The sequence below is a fragment of the Gossypium hirsutum genome, chromosome A10 (assembly GCF_007990345.1).
Source record: "Gossypium hirsutum isolate 1008001.06 chromosome A10, Gossypium_hirsutum_v2.1, whole genome shotgun sequence".
In the NCBI taxonomy this organism is placed as follows: domain Eukaryota; kingdom Viridiplantae; phylum Streptophyta; class Magnoliopsida; order Malvales; family Malvaceae; genus Gossypium; species Gossypium hirsutum.
In genome coordinates this window covers 8277162-8299280 of record NC_053433.1, presented here as the reverse complement: position 1 = coordinate 8299280, position 22119 = coordinate 8277162, and the positions used below count along the sequence as shown (strand labels likewise).

The 22119-nt window shown below is 39.2% G+C and overlaps 2 non-coding genes across 2 annotated transcripts; both read right to left on the bottom strand.

Moving 5' to 3' along the window:
- Nucleotides 1-246: 246 nt before the first annotated feature.
- On the bottom strand, nucleotides 247-353 carry LOC121209143 (small nucleolar RNA R71). The gene has a single exon (XR_005904260.1). It is a non-coding gene; the product is annotated as a small nucleolar RNA R71 (small nucleolar RNA).
- Nucleotides 354-21776: 21423 nt separating this feature from the next.
- LOC121208978 (small nucleolar RNA R71) lies at nucleotides 21777-21883 on the bottom strand. Its single transcript, XR_005904097.1, has one exon. It is a non-coding gene; the product is annotated as a small nucleolar RNA R71 (small nucleolar RNA).
- Nucleotides 21884-22119: the final 236 nt, after the last annotated feature.

The window sequence follows — 22119 nt, the reverse complement described above, 5'->3', positions numbered from 1 at the left end:
AACAAGTGAAATCTAGGTGGATTCCTCCTTAGGTGATGTCTTTACCAATTGCTTTTCTTCAAGTTTTTTTTCCAAATTTTCTCTTTGCTTCAATTAAATTAGTTAATTAGTTTAGATAATTAGTTTAATAAACAAACCCTTTTATTCTTAGGTTAGATAATAAAAAGATAGTTATTACTAGTTACTACTTGGGAACAAATGACCGAGAAATTGTTACTAAAATATTTTCTGCCGGCTAAAATGGCTAAATTACGTAATGATATCTCTTCTTTTGTGCAGATGGATTTAGAAACACTTTACGATGCATAGGAGAGGTACAAGGACTTACTGAGAAGGTGCCCTCACCATGGGTTACCACTTTGGCTTCAAGTACCAACATTCCACAATGGCCTGAATCCCTCGACTCGGCAAATGGTTGACGCAGTTGCTGGCGGAACCATCAACAATAAAACACCATAAGATGCCTATGAATTTATAGAGGAGATGTCACCGAATAACTATCAGTGGCAAGTTATGAGGACAAAGCCAATGAAAACAACCAGCGTTTATAACATTGATTCAGTCACCATGCTCTCTAATCAGGTAGAACTTCTCAATAAAGAGATTGACGGTTTACTTGGTTCTACGCAGGTACATCCAGTAATGGGGTGTGACTCAAGTGGCAGAGGTGTGCATACAGAATACCAATCCTTCAATCCTACAACTGAAGAAGAACAAGTGAACTATATGGGTAACAATAACTTTCGATCTCAAAATAACCCATACAGTAATACTTATAATGCAGGTTGGAGGAACCACCCAAATTTCTCCTAGGATGGTCAAGGGAATCAAAAGCCACAAAATCCTTAGGGTTTTCAACAGCCACCTTATCAACAAGAGAAGAAACCAAACCTTGAAGAGATGCTTTCTAAATTCATCTCGGTGTCAGAAACCCGTTTCCAAAATACCGAGACAGCATTTAAGAATCAACAAGCATCGATCCAATGACTCGAAACTCAGATAGGCCAGCTATCCAAACTAATCTCCGAACGACCACAAGGTAGCTTACCAAGTAATATTGAAACTAATCCGAGGGAACACCTCATTGCAATTAGTACTCAAAATAAGGAAGGATTCATTGCACCGGAGCCAGAATTACAGCAAGACAACGCGATGAACAAAGGTCGAGAAGAGGTAAACTATAATGATCCTAAACAGGTAAGTACAAATCATGAACCTCATATGCCATATCCTAAAGAAATGACGAAAGACAGAATAGAAGAACAATTCAGTAAGTTTGTCAAACTCTTAAAGAAATTACATATTAACTTGCCCTTTATTGAAGTTTTGTCGCAGATGCCCAACTCAGCAAAATTCTTAAAAGAACTTCTGAGCAATAAAAGAAAATTAGACGCACATCGTATGTGGAACTCAATGCAGTCTGCTCAGCTATTCTAAAGAATAAGCCACCTAACAAATTGAAAGATCCAGGAAGTTTTACTATTCCTTGCTTAATTGGTAGTTTATCTGTGAATAATGCTTTAGTTGATCTAGGGGCAAGTATAAATGTTATGCCGTATAAAATGTTTAAACAACTAGGTCTCAGTAAACCCAAACAGACTAGGATGAACATACAATTGGCTAACAAAACAGTTAGATTTCCTAAAGGTATTATTGAAGATGTTCTCGTTAAAATTGACAAATTTATTTACCCAGTCGACTTTGTCGTCTTAGATATGGATAAGGATAACGAGGTACCTGTAATTTTAGGACGACCCTTTTTAGCAACTGCTAGAACCATTATTAATGTAGGCACAGGAGAGCTAACACTTAGTGCAGGAGACGACACAGTAACACTCAAAGCACGCGATTCAGTCAAAACTTATAAGACTCAAGATAAAGCTATGAAACTTGTCGATGATAAAATCAATATTCAATCATCCTTGCAAGAACCTCCTCGAACCAAGACAACGGAGACAGTGCACTATTATCAAGGAGCGAACAAAGACACCCATGAGGAATGAAGGCTTCAAATAGAAGAGCTAGATGAATGGCGAGCACACAAACCGAGAATACATGATAAACCGAAACTACTCCAAAACAAGCCCGATACCTATTCTAATCAATTTAAGGTTGGCGATAAAGTCTTACTAGATGCCGCAGATCCCCACATTGTCACTACCATACCAAATGAGGAAATCCCTCTTACGGTACTCAGTATTTTTCCATTCGGTATGGTAGAGGTGAGTTATCCCAAGTTCGGCACTTTTAAGGTAAACAACACTCGATTAAAACCTTATTTTAATATTAACCGCAGAAATGAGGAGTATGAACTCCTCAAACCACCATGATCATTCAACGGAGAGGTAAGTCGAGCTTAGACTATAAATAAACGCTTCTCGGGAGGCAACCCGAGCACTAACATATTTTTAATTTCTAACACTTTGAATCATTAACTTAATCTTTGAATTGCAAAGTTTTTCAGTACACACGGCCAGGCACACGGGCGTGCCTAAAGCTGTGGCCAAACAGGGGAAAAGACACGGCCATGTGAAAGCAGGACATGATTTCCCTAAAACACGGGGTGCGATAAATCCCTACGGCCATGCGACATGGCCGTGGGTGAACTTGATAGGAAGCCACGGGCGTGGGAATGGAAAACCACGGGCGTGCCAGGGACAAGGCTCAATTCTGTTTCTTCGACACGGTCGTGAGACACGCCCATGTCGTTCAGCCGTGTATAATAATACACGGGCGTGCTACCATAACACACGGGCGTGGGAGAAGTGAACAAAGCTAGGCACGGCAGTGTGACATGGCCGTGTTCGACACACGCCCAAGACACACGAGCATGGGATAGTAGCTAGGCACGACCTAAATCGCAAAATTCGAAAAACACGGGCTCACCCTTAAAGTACACGGGCGTGGCCCTAGGCCCTGTGAACCTCCCCTATATAAGAAAACGACTGTTTATCTTCTTCCCCTTTTCAAAACCCTAGCCGAAATCTACCCTTCCCCATTTCCTAATTCCTATTCCAGCCACCATTCCTCAGATTCTCACTTCCCCAACCCCTAAACCACCTTCAAATCTACCCCCTTGCATTAATCCCCACTTTCCCCTCTCTATACCCTCCATTTTTCATCCACACAGCTATATCCCCACGTCACACGCCCGTGCTCGCCACCAACACGCCCGTGCACCGCCCTACAGCAGCCTTTGGTTCACTTTCTCAACTTATTTTTCCAATTTGTGTTGCTACATTAGTATTCTACATGCTTTACATAGATATTGTTACTATTACAAATATGTTTTAGACAAGTTAGGAATTCGCTTCAGAATTTTCTATATTTGAATTGTTTAAGCTACTAAATAGCATATACTAGTTTTAGGCCTCTTGCTTAACTGCTGAGGTATCTTGGATTCTATTAACGCTCATGTATTTTCAGGAACATTATGTCGTCATCAAGAGGTAAGAAGGCTACGGTCCCATCCTCAAAGAGACGTAGGGGATCGAGTTCTTCCTCGGTACGTGCTACAGTCGAATTTCGACACCCGTTCCTTCAATTTTCGCAAGCTTTGTAGGAGGAGTTATTTCAGATACTATGCACACGACCCCTCACTACAAGTCGCTGCATTGACTGGGCTACCGTCGAGCAAGTTTAGCTAGCTGATGCCATCCACACCTTCCTGTCCACAGACCCATGGGAATGGTTCTTTGCTATTACCGAGCCCACTTATTTAGAGCTAACTTTAGAATTATGCTCTACTTTTCATTTACAGGTGGTGATGACGAACAATGATGACCCAGGCACCATTCACTTCTGATTAGGCGGTCTAGTTCGCGCGATGAGTGTCCAAGATTTTGGAGTCGCTCTGGGACTTTACACCGATGAGTTTATGGAGGAGGAAGATATGAATGTACTACCACAAAATATCCACATTTCTCCCTCCTTGTGCTGGAAAGCTTTGGCACCACTCTCTTCCACCTACGACCCCAGCCGCTCGAAAGCCTCAGCTCTCGCTCCTTCCCTACGCTATCTCTATGCCATATTGGCACACACCTTGACTGGAAGGAGAGAGAGCACCAGCGTCGTCAACATCCACGACGCCTACTATTTATGGTGCATGGCGACTGTACACGTGACTGACTTGGCATACTTCATTTCTTTCACCATTCGCCATCAGATCGAGTGGCATAGGAAGGGAGTGATCTCCATCGGCCCCTACGTGACGCGCCTTGCCAGACACTTCGGCCTCCTCAACACCGTGGCCCAGTTGTCAGCGCTTACACTGATAGGTCAGATGTCCCCACAGGATATCACGACTATGTTACACATAAGGATGATCGAGCGCCAACGTGGGACCGATCCTCCTCAATACCGTCTCTCTCATGCCATTAATGAGGAGGATCATGAGGACATTCCTAATGATGTTCCCCCATAGCATGAGGAGCCTTCCACCACACCACCTAGAGAACGACCAGTTCATGTGGCTACTTCATTGGCACACCTTTCCGACCGACTCGCCACTTCGAGGAGTATTGCACTACATAGTTTGAGATGATTCACGAGCGAGATCAGCGACGGGACCGACAGATGGACGATATGCAGGCCATGATGCAACAACTGTGCCAGCACTTTCACATCGCCACCCCAGCGCCACCACTTGAGGGCCCCACTGACGAGGATCATTGAATCCTCCTATCTTTTTATTCTTGTACTTATTTTATTTTATTTTTATTTTTATTTATATTTTCATTTCAATTTTATTATTTTATTTTGAAAGACATATCTATATTAGTAAATTTTACTTTTTTTTTCATTTTCTGGTATTTCTAATAAGTAATCCCACTACGCTCTCTTCCACACCAACTCTTAACAAGCTCTTCATGATTCTACAGACTTTCAAGCAAAGCTGCTAGGAATATTTTACGGAATGAGGAAATAAATGGGAAATAATACCTCACGAGTGCCATGTTCAACGCCCCAATTTCTTCATCTAGCTAAGAACAATGGCAGCTACTACTTTCCCCAAACACTCCAGCCTCAGAATCAAGCTCCGCATCCATATAACAGGGAGTTTCACCTCCTTTCCTCTTATGATTTTCTTTATTTTGAATAATCTATCTTTGTACATTGAGGGAAATGTACATCTTAAGTGTGGGGGGGTGAAATGAAACCTAACTTTTTGTATTATTCTCAAATCCCCAAATTTGGTCTTGTGCTTAAGTAATTTTCTCATAATCTTGATCGAATGAATTCTGATTGATCTATAATTATTGTTGATATGTCATGAATTAGACCAAGGGTATTATGCATGATTATTTGATTATAGGACCTTAAAGAATCGAGCATGATAAGTTGATATTTTTAGAAATAAAATTTTTAGACTATTTTTCCTAAATTGAGGTATTATCTTGAAATCTTAAGTATACAGGAATGACATCAAAACCCAAATTTTTGGTGAGATTTTTGAGCCTTTTGAGCCTACAGCTTTCTTTCTTGCTCACATCTTTTATGGTTTGAGTGTGTCAACATTGAACTGTTATTCTAGAACTTGCTTCGATTATACATGTCGAGATAACACGTATGATTTGATATACTGAGATGATAAAGGCACTTAGGATTTAACCCATTTACTCCATAAAAAGCCTTCCCACATAATTAGACCCTTAGTGAACCCCTTTTGAGCCTACAGCCTTTTTTTATTGATTAACCTTCATCATTAACCCATTAACCTATTATTGTTGAAATTCTCTTACTTAATTTACTTTTTTTATTGAGATTAAATTTAATATTGTTACCTCACTATGTTCACCATTTTTGTTACTGAATCATGAAGTATGATTTCTATATTGTATTGACTTGATTTGTTCTTAAAAAAAAAGAAAAAACTCAGTATTATTATTGTAATTCTCAGCAAGCTAAAGTTATCATGAACTCATGTAAAATAGTTCTAGATATTTGTTTGTGGTTCAGTAATTAATTTTTTGATAGTGGGGTAATATATTGAAATTATCTCGATTCTAACCTTTGTCTCTTCAGTTTGTATCTATACCTGTAACCTAAACCCCATTATAACCATGCAAACACCTTTTGATTAGTGTATCATATCATTTACAAGTGGTGGAGATTTGATTTTCATGCAAGCCTATGGTAATAACTTTTCATGTTAGACAATCGAGTGCTTAATCTTGAACCTTAAACACTTTGAGTGATTTGAGTGAATCTTTAGTGAGGATGTCATCTCTTGTATATTTAGGACTAAAGTTAATTACTTAAAGGAAGGAGATTACCTATAATTTTGTTATCAAAGTATTCGATTTAAATTGTTTGTGGTTTTTAAAGCCCCTATGGTTGAATTCTCGCTGTATGATTTTTCGTGGAATAATTTGTAACATTATCAGTAATGTTTATGCGATTGAAAGGAATGAATTCTAGTAGTAAATGAGAATTTTGCTTGAGGACAAGCAAATGTTTAAGTGTGGGGGTATTTGATAAACGCCAAATTATACATATTTATACCCCAAATACTTAGCATATTTATGGATGTTTATTACTAGATTTGTGGATTTTAGTGCTCTTAATCTGGTTATTTCATGTTTTGTACTCGGGAGAGCACCAAGAGTCAAAAGGAGCCAGAAACGAGCAAAAAAGGGATAAAACGGACCAAATCGAGAAGATGACATGGCCTAAGTCTCGCCACACGGGCATCTCACACGCCCGTGGCCTTCGGAGGTGTCGGCCAAGGTTTACACGATTCATACAGCCTGGCCATTGAGCCCACACGGCCGTGTGCAATTTATTAAAATGAACACGGCCTAGCAATCACGTCACACGGTCGTGGCACACGGGCGTGTCCCTTTTTCAAAGAGTTTTATTTTACACGGAAAAGGATACTTAGGGAGGAAGAAAGCTAATCCAAAGCCTATATAAACACCCTAAGTGTGACCTAATAAGGGGGCCTCTTCCAGAACTTTTCTAGAATACAGAACTACACGCTAGGAATTGCTGGAAGGAAGCCAGACGATCCATCCCAAAAGCCGGAGCTACCCTAAGACTGAAGACCTCTCTCAGAATTCCTTCAAGGGTTTTAGAGTTTTCTTCATGTGTTGTTATTTTTGTACTTTTGAGATGTACTCTTATTTTATTATGAACTAAACCCCTTAGATACCTAAGGGGGATAAAAATTATGATGGATCTTGTTATTATAATCTGAACTGTATAATAAATTCTTGATTTGTTCTTAATTATGTGTTCTTAATGCTTGAGTTAATTTTCTGGGTAGTAATTCATGATTTGATGTGCTTATGTAGAGGACGAATAGACCCTGCCTAAGAGTAGATTTGGCATAATTAAGCGGAGTTCATCGAACGCCTAGAAATAGGGTTACGAGATTTTGTCGGATTAGGGTGAAACCTAATATGAGAGTCTATAGAGTGATTTACTGCTTCCCTAGGGGTTTTAATTAAGAAAGAAATTTTGATTAATTCAACTGAGGGTTAGACGTTATTAGTCTCGAAAGGGATAATAACATAGGTTAGGGAATCTCACGGATCAAGTCAAGTGAATAAATCATCTGGTTCAGAGTCAGGTAACAAGTGAAATCTAGGTGGATTCCTCCTTGGGTGTCGTCTTTACCAATTACTTTTCTTCAAGTCTTTTTCCAAATTTTCTCTTTGCTTCAATTAAATTAGTTAATTAGTTTAGATAATTAGTTTAATAAACAAACCCTTTTATTCTTAGGCTAGATAATAAAAAGATAGTTATTACTAGTACTTTTGGGTTCCTTGGGTATGATATCCAGGTCTTGCCATTACTATACTATTGTTCGATAGGTACGCCTGTCTTTTCTTCGTGATAATAGTTAGTCTAGGTTTGATCTTCATTATAAATATTTATTACTTGTTATGAATCATGTGATCACTGAGCCAGCCCAATCACTGTCTGAATAACCAACCAGCTTCAGTTCTTTTGCTCTCTCAAAATTCACATCATAGTCTGAGGTTCATTTGACACATCTTAAGAATCTTTTTGCAGCTTTAAAATGAGTTACATTGCAACAATGCATGAATCTCGATAGAAGACTAACAACATACAAGATGTCTAGCCTTGTTGTTTTCAAATAGAGTAGGCAACCTACCAAACTGCTATACTCCTTTTCATCTACACGATCATGCTCACTGATGTTTGGGAGTTTCTCTCCTACTGCAACAGGAGTGCTCACAGGCTTGCACTTTAACATGCTGAATTTGCTTAGAACTTTCTGTGTAAATGCTTGTTGGCTTATGAAAATGCCATGGTCATTCTGATTAACTTCCATACCAAGGAAGTATGTCATCAAACCTAAATTAGCCATCTCGAACACATCTTGCATCTGCTTCTTGAAATCTTCCACCAGCTCACCCCTGCAACCAGTAACAAATGAGTCATCCACATAAAGTGAGACTATTAGCAAGGTTTCTTTCAAAGCCTTCTTCACATAAAGTGTGGGCTCACTAATGCTTTTCTCGAATCCCAGCCTTGACAGGTATGCATCAATTCTTCATACCAGGCCCTTGGAGCCTTTTTAGGCCATACAAAGCCTTCTTGAGCTTGTAGACTTCGTGTTTTTCACTAGCAACCTTAAATCCTTCAGGCTGTTCTATGAAGATTTTTTCCCTGAGAATCATTAAGAAATGCTGAATTTACATCCAATTGATGTACCTTCCACTGTTTCTGAGTAGCTAAGGCAAACAACAGCCTGATGGTATCCAACCTTGCAACAGGTGCAAAGGTTTCGAAATAATCAACACCTTGCTGTTGATTGTACCCTTTCACAACCAGCCTGGCCTTATGCTTATTCAGAGACGCATCTGCATTGTTCTTGGTTCTGAACACCCATTTGACACCTATAATTTTTCTATTTGCAGGTCTATCAACCAGCTCCCATGTGTCATTCTTATGGATCATTTCCATTTTAGCTTCCATGGCTTTCTTCCATCATTCTTCTTTAGTAGACTCTTCAAAATTTGAAGGTTCAACTATTGCAACATTACATCTTTGGTAGATGTCTGCAATAGTCCTTGTCCCTCTCATAGGCGCTTCATCAAAATTATCATCAATTGGCCTTTCTTTAGCTAGCTCCAAACTGCTGTCCAGTTGATCTTTATCAGTCAACCTTGCATCAGCATCATTCCAGCTCCATACTCTACATTTATCAAACCTCACATCCCTAACCACTAATATTTTTTTTGTTGAGGGATCATGCACCCTATAGCCCTTGTTAGTGCTGCTGTAGCCAACAAATATTCCTGGAGCAGCCCTTCTCTCGAGCTTGGTTCTTCTTTCAGCTGGAATAAGGGCATATCAAACACAGCCAAACACCTTTAAGTGTGAAACAGAAGGCTTGATTCAATTCCAGGCTTCAAAAGGAGTCTTTTCTTTCATAGCACTGGTTGGTAACTTGTTGAGTAGGTACACTGAGGTATTGACAGTCTCAGCCCAAAACTTGCTTGGCAGCTTGCTCTGAAATAGCAAACATCTAGCCATATCAAGTACTGTTCAATTCTTCCTCTCACATACTCCATTTTGCTGAGGAGTATAGACTGTTGTCAGCTAATGGTGAATCCCTGCTTGCTCATACAACTTCTGGAACCTTTCAGACATGTACTCAGTGCCATTGTCAGTTTTCAAAGCCTTAATCTTACAACCAGATTGATTTTCAGCCAATGCCTTGAATTTGCTGAAGGCTTCAAATACTTCAGACTTCTACTTCAAGAAATAGACCCAGCAAAACCTAGTTAAATCATCAATAAACGGCACAAAATACTTACTGTCATTTAAGGAAGTGGTCTTCATTGGTCCACAGACATTAGAATGGACTAACTCAAGCCTTTCTCGAGCCCTCCATGCCATATCAACTGGAAAACGCAGCCTGGTTTGTTTATCGAGCTGGCAAACCTCACAGACCGTGTCTTTGACTTTAACTTTCGACATGTCTTCAACCAAGTTCAATTTATGCAACTGATCAAGTGACTTGTAATTCACATGTCCTAATCTCTTCTGCCATTGACCAGCATCATCAACAAGACTGGTGTAAGCCTTCTTTTCAAGTTGATTAACATCAAGCATAAAACACCTGTCTGTCATTGCTACTGTGACCAACTCCTGACCACAAGAGTCTTCAACAATGCATGAGCCATTCTTAAAAGCAAGTGAGTAACCTTTTTCTACAAGCTGACCAACACTAAGTAGATTCTGATCTATGTCAGGCACAAAAAGTACATCAAAAATCACTTTGTTACCTGACTTTGTGTTGATTACCACATTGCCCCTGCCTTTGGCTTCAATCAGGTCTCCATTACCAATCTGATCTTTGAGAAAAAACTTCTGTCAAGCTCCTTAAACAGCCTTTCATTAGCTGCCATGTGGTGTGTGCAGCCACTATCCACTAGCCAATCACAACTGACCTTGCTCGAGGTTGCAAAATAGGAGGCTGTAAAAATATGCTCCTCCTAAACTTGAAGATCCTCAGCAGCCTTAGCTTGCATTTGCTGCTGAGCTTGTGCCTTCCCTTTTTTTTTTGCACACCCTCGCAACATGTCCCAGCTGTTTGCAGCTCCTGCACTAAACATTTGGTCTATGCCAGTAGTTCTTTTCTAAATGTGAAGTCTTTTGCAGTGAATGCATAGTGGAAACCTCTTCTTCTTTGCGTCTCTCCTTGATTTCTCCCTTCTATCGACCCAAGGTTTCTTCTCTTTTTGACTAGAACCTGATCCTTCCTTGGCCTTTGCTTGAAAAGCTCCTTCAAGATGCTCTTCCTACCTGTTGGCCCTCCTTTGCTCAAGTGCATATAGGGAATTTACCAACTCAGACAATGAGATGTTGATAAATCCCTAGAGTCCTCCAATGAATAAATCTTTGACTTAAAATTCTCTTGGAGAGTCATAATGACCTTTTTAAAAACTTTGCTCTCACTGAAATTATCACCAAGGAGGCTAATGTTGTTGTCTCTGGCCATTATTCTGCCAGAGTACTGCTTAATGTTCTCTGACTCTCTCATCTTCAGATTCTCAAAATCCCTTCAAAGGTTGATCAGTTGTTGCTTTCTTGCTTTGTCTGACCATATAAACTCCTCCTTTAGCTTCTCCCACGCTTGCTTTGGTGAATCACAAGCCATTATCCTTGTGAAGATTACATTAGAGACCCCAATTTTCAAGCAGGCCATTACTTTATGCTTCTTGGCACACTCTTCACTGTGTTGCTTCATTTGTGCAATGGTTGGATTGACCCTCAATGTAGGTGGTTCAACATCATTTTCTACAACATTCCACAAGTCGTATGGTTGGAGATATGTCTTCATTTTTACTACTCAGATGTGGTAGTTTTCTCTAGCAAAGATAGGTGGTGGTGGTATAAAACTCATCCTTGCAGTAAACAAATAGACCAATAAAAAAATTGCTTCTGTTTATTTTCTTTCAAACACAAGTCACTCACAAACAACACACAACCAAGGTCATCAAAGACTTAGGCTCTTGATACCATTTGTTGGGTTTTTCACACAGGAAGAAAAATAGAACAAAGTCCTCCGGATGAAATATAAAGCTTTTGTTGAATCTAGAGCAACAAAGAAATAATTCTGGATTAAGTATGAAATAAGTTTGAGATTCAAAGAAATAAGAGTTGCAAGGAAAGTAACCAACCGAACAAAAGCAAAAGGAATGAGAAATTGAGAGAACAAGAATTGGCTATTCTCCTTACATTAATTCATCAAGTATAAAATGTACATATAGAGCTATTACATATGAAGAATAAGATTTTTGACTTGTAGAAGTGAACAAGCATTAAATACATCCTAATGATAACCTAGGACCTGTGTAAAACTGGAAAGTACTTGACCAACTTTATCCAGTTAAAAAAGTTTTCTGTCAAATTATGTACAGGTTGCTTGTTACAAAAACGTACTTTATTCGGACAACATACATACATTTGTAACTGCTGTATTTCATCCGGGTAACATACTGATGTTTGTTTCCACATTTAACATTACTCCTTGGTTATTAGTTTATTTTTCTTCCCAATGAAATCTATCATGATTTTCATTGCGTCTCACTTGAAAATCCGCCACAAAGGCTGTATGCATCATGCACATATTGTATATAAATGTGTATCTAGTAGAGGGTCATACGAGTTTTTGGCCTGATAAAAATCCTATTAATCACATAGGTTGTTGTATTCACTGTATCAGCCCAAAACCTGTGAGCCACACACCTTTGCTGTTGAGCATCACCTTTGCCATTTCTTGCATAGTGTGGTTCTTGCGTTCCACAAATCTATTTTGTTGTGGTGTCTTGCCAGCAGAGAACTCATGTTTGATCCATTTTTATTACAGAAATCATCAAAATCTTCACTCTCGAACCCGTGTCCATGATTACTCTTTATTCTTCTAATCATCCCAATGATTTAACCCTTTTCATTGTTGGGATTTTGGCAACAAAACAAAAGAAAAAAGAAGCTGGAAACAAATGCAAAGATAATTGAATAAAGATGAAAATTTGAAAACTGATTTTCATATGTATTTTCATTAAGAATAAAAGGAACAAAGTATGTTACATTGACAGATTCCTAATACATAATTGCTCCCACTAATGTATTGACTAAAAGAAAGCTTGAATTACACACAAAATGTAGCTGACATATCAGCTATTACATCAAACATAAATCAACAACTAATCCTACCAACTTTAAATGCTAATTACAAAAGAACTAAATCAAGTTACAAATGAACAAAATGTTGCTGCTACACTGTTTTGGCTTCCATGTTGGTTTGATGTTGCATTGCAGGCCAAAGTTCAACACTCCTCATTGGACTATATGCAACAAACACCAATGCTTCTCGTTAAAGTATTAAACCTTGTAGCACTGAGAGACTTGGTTAAGATATCAGCAAACTGATTTTCTGAGCTGCAATGAACCAGTCTAACTTCTTTCGATTGTTCAGCCTTTCTAACAAAATGATACTTAATCTTAAAATACTTGGTTTTGCAATGAAAAACTAGATTTTTAGCTATGGAAAAAGTTGACTGATTGTCAACTCTAATTTCAGTAGCTTCAGCTTGATCTTTATTCAAATCACATAAAAGTTTCTTAAGCCAAATGGCTTGATTAACAGCTGCAGCAGCTGCAATGTACTCTACTTCAACTATTGATTGAGCAAAAGTTTGTTGCTTCTTTGAGCACCAACAAAAAACCCCTGAAGCAAGAGTAAAGAAGTAGCCAGAAGTGCTCTTCATGTCATCAATGGACCTTGCCTAATCACTATCAGAATACCCTGTCAGCTTGAGTGCTTTTCCCTTCTCAAACTTCACTCCATAATTCAAAGTCCCTATCACATATCTGAGAACCCTTTTGCTGCTTTAAAATGAACAACATCGCAACAGTACGTGAATCTAAATAGAAGACTGACAGCAAACATGATATCAGGCCTTGTAGCTGTTAAGTAGAGCAAACAACCTACCAGACTTCGATACTCCTTTTTATCAACCCTTTCATGATTCCCATTGCTGGTTAAATTTTCACCTTGAGCCACTATCGTGCTAACAATTTTGCAATTTGACATGCAAAATTTGTTTAGAATCTTCAAAGCAAAGGCCTGCTGACTTATGAAGATGGCATTGTCTGATTTATTCACTTCCATACCAAGAAAGTAAGTCATTTCTCCTAAGTCAGTCATTTCAAAAATATCTTGCATTTGTATTTTAAATTCTTCAATTGGCTCCCTCTTGCTTCCAGCTACCAACAAGTCATCCACATATAGTAACACAATCAGCAGAGTTTCATTCTCTGATTTCTTCACATAAATAGTAGGTTCACTGATACTCTTCTCGAATCCGAGCTTAAAAAGGTATGTGTCAACCCTGTCATACTAGGCCCTTGGTGCCTACTTCAGACCATATAAGGCCTTTTTTAGCTTGTAGATTTTGTCCTCTTCATCAGGAACCTTGAATCCATTTAGTTGTTCAATGAATATCTCTTCATTGAGGAAGCCATTCAGAAAAGTAAATTTCACATCCAGATGATGTACTCTCCAACCCTTTTGAGCTGCCAAGGCAAATAAAAGCTTTATCGTGTCTAGCCTTGCAATAGGAGCAAAGGTCTCAATGAAGTTGATCCTATACTGTTGGCCGTATCCCTTCACCACAAGTCTTGCCTTGTGTTTGTTTAGAAAGCCATCGATATTGTACTTGACTCTAAACACCCACTTCACACAAATAACCCTCTTCTGATCTGATCTGTCAACTAATTTCTAAGTGCCATTCTTGTGTATCATCTTCATTTCAGCTTCCATGGTCCTTTTCGAACATTCTTTTCTGACAACCTCATCAAAATTTGTAGGCTCAAGTATTGCAACAGCACATCTTTGATAAATGTCAGTGATGATTCTTGTGCCTCTTACATGTGTATCATCAAAATCATCATCAATTGGCTCTCCTTCAGCTGGTTACAAATTGCTGTCTTGCTGGTCTTCTTCACTCAAGCTTGCATCTTTTTCATTTCAATTCCATACTCTTCCTTCATCAAATTTCACATCTTTGCTCACCATGATCTTCTTTGTTGAGGGATCACAGACCCTATAGCGTTTCTTGGTGCTGCTGTAACCAATAAAGATCCCTAGCATAGATCTTCTTTCAAGTTTGGTTCTGTTTTTGGCTTGAATGATAGTATAGCAGACACAACCAAACACGTTTAGGTGTGAAACTATTGGCTTAAGTCTGAACCAAGCTTCAAAAGGCGTTTTTTCTTTGACAGCATTGGTTGGCAGTCTGTTAAGTAGGTACACTGAGGTGCTTACAGCCTCAGCCTAAAAATTTTCTTGTCAATTTACTTTTAAACAGTGGGCATCTAGCCATATCAAGCACAGTTTGATTTTTTCTTTCACAAACTCTATTTTTCTGAGGAGTATAGATGGTTTTTTCTGATCGTGAATTCCAGCCTGCTCACACAGCTTCTAAAATTTCTATGACAAATATTTGGTTCCATTGTCTGATCTTAGGGCCTTAATCTTGTAGCTTGATTAATTCTCAGCTTGGGCTTTAAATTTGCAAAATGCTTCAAGCACTTCAGACTTTTGTCTCAGACAATAGATCCAACAGAATCCAGTGAAATCATCTATAAACAACACAAAGTATCTGCTCTCACTCAAAGAAAAAGTCTTGATTGGTCTACAATTATTAGTATGGACCAATTAGAGCTTGTCTCGAGCTCTCTATACCTTGTTAACTGAAAAAGGCAATCTCACTTGCTTCTCAAGCTGACAAATCTCACAAACTTTTTCATTGACTTCAACCTTGTACATGTCTTCAACCAAGTTTAATTTGTGCAGTAAACCAAGTGATCAATAATTGACATGGCCTAGCCTCTTATGCCATAAACTAGCTTTATCAGCAAAACTAGTATAGGCCTTCACTTCCAACTGATTCATATCCAACACAAAATATTTCTTAGTCATTTCTACTGTGACTAATTCTTGACTAAGTGGATCTTCAATAATATAGAAGTGATTCTTGAAAGCAAGTGAATACCCATTTTCTATCAACTGACCAACATTAAGTATATTTTGATCTATATTAGGTACAAAAAGAACATCAGAAATTAATTTGTTACCTGAATGTGTATTGATCACAACATTACCCTTACCTCTAACTTCAATGAGGTTTCTGTTTCCAATCCTGACTTTGGAAGCAAAGCTTCTATCAAGATTCTTGAACAGTCCTTCATCAGATACCATATGGTGAGTGTAGCCACTGTCTACTAACTAGTTCCTACTAATTTTGCTTGAGGTTGCATAATAGGATGCAGAGAAAACATGCTCGTCCTGAGCTTGTATATCCTCAGTAGCTTGAGCTTGATTTTGCTACTGAGCTTGTGCCATTCTTTTATTTTTGCAAACCTTCTCAATGTGACCAAACTGCTTGTAGCTCCTGCATTGAATATTAGACATGTACCAGCAGTACTTCTCTATTAGAGTGTTAACGAAATTAGTTATGGTTTGTTATGAGGTGGTTAAGGTGATCAGCAGAGTTGTTAGCCAAATACTGTTAGTCACTCTCTTTAAATATCAGTTCATTGTACACAGATGAGATATGGTTAAAATACAGAATTGGATACTTCTCTTCAATTTTTGAATTCTTTAGAGATTTACCTTAGATTCTAAGATGGTATCAGTTGCCTAGTTCCTGGTGGTTGCTTCCGCTCCGATCTTATGGATCCGTCTATCGATTCTCCTTCTGGTGAATCTGCTAACATGCCTTTCTCTCATTTGCGGCTAGTTCACAGTTTTCCTCATCATAAAACAGTGAAATTAGATGAGACGAACTTCGTTCAATGGAAACTTCAAGTGCGTCTTATTGTTGAAGGCTATGATCTTTAAGGTTTTTCGGATGGTACTGTTACTGCTCTACCGCAGTTGGTGCCATTGCCTGATGGCAGTCTTGTTTCGAATCCAGATGCAATCTTGTTCACACAGCAGGATAAGCTGCTCGCATCCTGGCTCCTTTCTACGGTTAATGCTTCTTTGCTTTCCTATATCATTTCAACTAAGTCTACCTTTGATATTTGGAGTACTGCAAGTCATCTTTTTGTAGCGTCTTCCACTGAAAAGGTGTCTTAGATTTGACATGACCTTCATGCACTGAAGAAGGGTGGATCTACTATCAAAGAATATGTGTCAAAGATTTAGATTCTTTGTGCACTCCTTGAGTCGTCGGGATCTAGTGTTTCAGTGGCTGAGAAAGTAGAGGTTCTTCTCGCTGATCTTCCTTTTGAGTTTGACTCGATTTTTATGCTAGTTTCTATTTCATCGAAGTCCTTGCAGTTTAAGAAACTTGTTGATATACTGATGGGCTTCGAAACTCGATTGATGCAGGCGATATGTGAGATCCCGATGGTTGCGAATGTGGAGGAAGTGTCTGGCATTATTGACTCTAATTTACGTGGTGCGCGTGGCGGATAATTCTTGTCGGGATTACATGGTGGTCAAGGTTTTCGGTCTAGAGTGCAGTGCCAGATTTGCAGTCGTTTTGGCCATGTTGCACAGCGGTGTTACTACCATTTTGACAGATACTATGGCTCTCACGTTGATGGCGCTCCAGTCGCTGGTAGAGACGGATATGGTCGGTCTCGTGGGTTTGCTCCTGAGCAACGTATTGAGGGTAGATCCTGGTGGCCACCTCACCGAATGGAGTATGGTAATTATTTTGGGTATTCCCAACCTAATTGGGCTGGTAATTATGATGGCCCAGGTTTTGATGCTTTATCACCACATGCTGCACTACATGGTACCTGCCCATATTATGGGCCTTATGGTTAACTCCCTCGGCCTAGTGTTGGTTACGGGCCCTCACATGCTTTAGGCCATTTTTCTAAGCCCTGTGGCCCGCCTGCTCTGCCAGATGGGCCTGTTCGTGGTGCTCCGTATGTGTCTCAAAAATCCCCTGGTTCTCCCGCTGCTAATTGTGTCGATATTGAGGGCACTTTGCCAACTGCCCCGACTGAGGTTCCATGGTGAACTAAGCCTCGTGCTCGGGTTTTTGATGTTGACAATTCGCAATGCATTAGATTGCCCAGGATTCCTAATTTTCATGCTTCAAAATTTTTAGATACCTCATGATATGACTCTAGTTGCGGTAGTGGTGATCTATATATTCTTACGCCAGTTGGGCTTGCGTCTTGGTACCCGGATTCTGGTGCTTCGCATTATGTGTGTCAGAATGTTACCGATTTAAATGCCACCACTCCGTATTCAGGTAATTCTGAACTTTTAATGGGTAATAGGGCTCCTACTAAGATTACATCTGTTGGGGACAAGGTCATTTACACTCTGTCCAAGTTGTTACGTCTGACAAATGTCTTGTGTGTTCCAAGCATTCGTAAGAATCCCAAGTCTGTGTCACAGTTTACTGAAGATAACAACGTGTTTTTTGAATTTCACCCACTCTATTGTGTTATTAAGGATGTCCAGACGCGGGAAATATTGCTGCGGGGCCAAGTTTGTGATGGGCTCTATCATTTTTCAGTTGACGTTTCTGTTCCGTCTACTACGACCTCTAATGTTCATAATGTTGCTCTTCATGCTAGTTCTTCTGTTTCTTCTGATGATTTTACTTTGTGGCATAATAGGCTCGGCCATCCGTCGTCTAGAGTTGTTAATGTTGTTTTAAATAAACGTGGCATTGTTGTTGATAAGAAATCTCTTTTTAATGTTTGTATTGCCTGTCAAAAAGGAAAATCCCATAAATTGCCCTTTACTCATTCTAATACTGAATTTGTGGAATTGTTTGAGTTGGTGGTTTCTGACTTGTGGGGATAGACTTTTGTTGCTTGTGAGGGGAATTCATGTTATGTATCGTTTATGGATATGTGTAGTCATTTTACATTGGTATATTTAGTTAAAAGAAAATCTCAAGCACTTGATTGTTTTCTTCAGTTCTAGAAATTGGTCGACACTCAATTTGGGAAACGTATTAAGAAGTTTCGAGTGATTGGGGAGGTGAGTTTTGAGTTTTTGCCTCCGTTCTTGCTAATCAGGGAATTATCCATCGTCTGATGTGTCCTCACACCTTTGAACGAAATGGGGTTGCTGAGCGTAAACATCGACACATAGTGGAAACCGGACTCACATTGTTGGCACAGGCTAATATTCCTATGAAACACTGGGATATGCCTTCTGTAGTGCTATTTATCTTATCAACCGATTGCCTACTTCGGTTCTTCAAGGTGAGTCTCCGTATCAAAAGCTTTGTGAGTGTGAACCTTAGTATGATCATCTTCGGGCATTTGGTTGCTGCTGTTTTCCATTTTTACGATCTTTTGTTGAACATAAGCTGGGGTTTTGATCTCAACCCTGTACATTTTTAGGTTACAGTTTTCATTATAAGGGCTATTTTTGTCTTCTCCCTGATGGAAAGGTGTTAGTATCTCATCATGTTGTGTTTTATGAAACTCGATTCTTGTCTGTGTCTTCTGTGGAGAATGATACTGATGGTTCTATGCAATGTACTACATATGTTCTTGTTGTTTCAACATTTTCCATGTTTTGTCAACCTGATTCTCATCGCCTCGAAGTGGTTTCCCCTTCCGCATCTTTTCCTGATTCAGCGCATGAGGTTGTGCGAGATGGATCAGGTATTTCACCTGCGATGACGTCTCAATCGCTTCAGGCTCTAATGTGCAAGAGCCTTGTTCTATATTTCTTCCTATCAGTCAGTCACCAACAGTACCGCCACAAGGTTCTCCTGTTGCTTCGGGAAATGTTCAAGCCATGGTGACTCTATCCAAGGCGAAAGTTTTAAAGCCCAGGGTTTTAACCGTAGAGGCTGTTGAGTTTGAGCCCTGTTTCGCTACGGAGGCATTTACTCACCCGGAGTGGAAGTTCGCTGTCCAAGCTGTGTATGATGCGCTGATGGCTAACTCTACCTGGGATCTCGTGTCTTTACCTTCTGGTCGGAAGGCAATAGGCTGCAAATGGTTGTTCAAAATTAAGAGAAATCCTGATGGGTCTATTAATCACAGAAAGGCATGCTTGGTTGCTAAGGGCTGCTCTCAAGTTCCTGGTTGTGATTTCAAAGATACATTTAGTTCAGTAGTTGAACCGGCTACTATCAGAGTCATCTTGTCTATTGTAGCTTTGAGAGGGTGGTCACTCTGACAAGTTGATGTGAATAATGCTTTCTTGAATGGGGATATTGATACTGAAGTCTTCATGCATCAACCCCCGGGGTTTGTGATAAACCGTAATTTATAACTATTTTTTCCCCATGTTTAATGCATTTTATTGATGATTTCCTATTAGAATTGGTGAATTCGATGCTCCTAATGCTTTAATTTCATGTTTTATACTTTGGAGAACATAGGAGAGCAAAAGGATTGAGAAACGAGCCAAAAACGGAGAAAATGGGCCAAAGTACGAAATCAACACTGCCTGGACCTCCTCACATGGGCAGACCACATGACCGTGTCAATTTGGTAGGCTCGAGCACAGCTCGAAGCAATTACACATGGGCGTGTGACACGGGCGTATCCCTGCCGAGCCCAAGTTGAGTCAAATTCAGAAAAGGATAATTTTGAGGACTCTTAGGCATTCCAAAGCCTATAAATAAACCTTAGAGGAGGAAGAAAAGGGGACACATGGAGGGGAAGGAAGGAATTACTCGAAGGAAGCTGATTGATCCATCTCAGAAGCCGGAGTCACCATCAAGACTGAAGATCTCCCCTCAATTTCCCTTCAGGAGTTTTGGGTTTTCTTTATGTTTTGTATTCGTTATTGTTCTAAGATGTTTGCCTTTTTAGTTATGAATTAAATTCCCTAAATACCTAAGGGGAATGAAACCTAAGACTAATCTTGTTATTATTTTCTGAATTGTATGATAAATATTTAACTTGCTCTTAATTATGTGTTCTTAATTCTTGTTTTGATATCCCAAGATACTGATTCAAGATAAGCTCTTATTTAGAGGAGGAATAGACCCTGTCTAAGAGTACATTTGTCATAATTAAGCGGAGTTGTTTGCGCGTCTAGACATAGGGTGACAAGAATTTTCCGGATTAGGGTGAAACCTAATAAGGGGATCCATAGATCGAGTTAATGTAACCCTAGGGTGTTAATTAGAGAAAAGTCTCAATTATTCAATCTAGAGATTAGACATTATTAGTCTTGAATAGGGATAATAACATAACTTAGGGATCTCTACAGAACAAGTTAAATGAATAAATCGTCCGATTCGGAGCCAGAATAACAAGTAAAGTCTAGGTGGATTTTTCTTTAGGTATTGTCTTAATTCAATCATTTTCCAAAAGTAATCCCCCAATTCCATTCTCTGTGAATTCTTAGATTAGTTAATTAGCTAGTTAAAAAAAACCCCCTTATTCTTAGGCTAGATAATAAAAAGGCAGTCATTACTAGTACTTTTAGTTCCTTTGGGCTCGACAATCCGGTCTTGCTAAAACTATACTATTGTTCGATAGGTACACTTGTCTACATCACGATAATAGTTAGTTCAAGAACGAGTAATTATAAATTTTTAAAACCTATCACGAAGCCACGCGATCAAGTTTTTGGCGCCGTTGCCGGGGAACTGAAATTTTAGGAACGCTAAATTTTTATTACTTTAGCCATTTATTTTTTTGCAATTTAATTTAATTTTTTTATTATTAATATTTATTAACCTACTATTTCCTTTTCTTGGCAGGTTTTTAGAAACCCATCGGGACCATTACTATTTGACGAAGAAATCGATCGTACAGTTCGTAGAAACCAAAGAGAAATAAGGCGCAGCTTAAGATACACAGAGAACGAGCAAGAAGACGATACTCAACCCCCAGCCGAAGAGATTGCTGAAAACCAAGACAATCAGTTACCTCCTACAATTGCGGCTAATCAAAATCCTGCTCCACGCACTATGTATGATTACGCTAAACCTTCTTTAACAGGAACTGAATCAAGCATAGTTAGACCTACTGTTGTTGCAAATACTTTTGAATTAAAACCTAACACCATTTAAATGATACAACAATTTGTTCAGTTTGATGGTTTGCAGGATGAGGATCCCAACGTTCATTTAGCCAACTTCTTAGAACTATGCAATACATTTAAAATCAATAGCGTTTCTGATGATGCCATATGTCTTCGGTTGTTTCCCTTTTCATTGAGGAAAAAAGCTAAACAGTGGTTGAACTTGTTATCACGAGGGTCAATTACTACTTGGGAATAAATGACCGAAAAATTATTACTAAAATATTTTCATCCGGCTAAAATGGCTAAATTACGTAATGATATCTCTTCTTTTGTGCAGATGGATTTAGAAACACTCTACGATGCATGGGAGAGATACAAGGACTTACTGAGAAAGTGCCCTCACCATGGGTTACCACTTTGGCTCCAAGTACAAACATTCCACAATAGTCTGAATCCTTTGACTCAGCAAATGGTTGACACAGTTGCTGGTGGAACCATCAACAATAAAACACCTGAAGATGCCTATGAGTTTCTTGAGGAGATGTCACTGAATAACTATCAGTGGCAAGTCATGAGAACAAAGCCCCCGAAAACAGTCGGCGTGTATAACGTCGATTCGGTCACCATGCTCTCTAATTAGGTAGAAC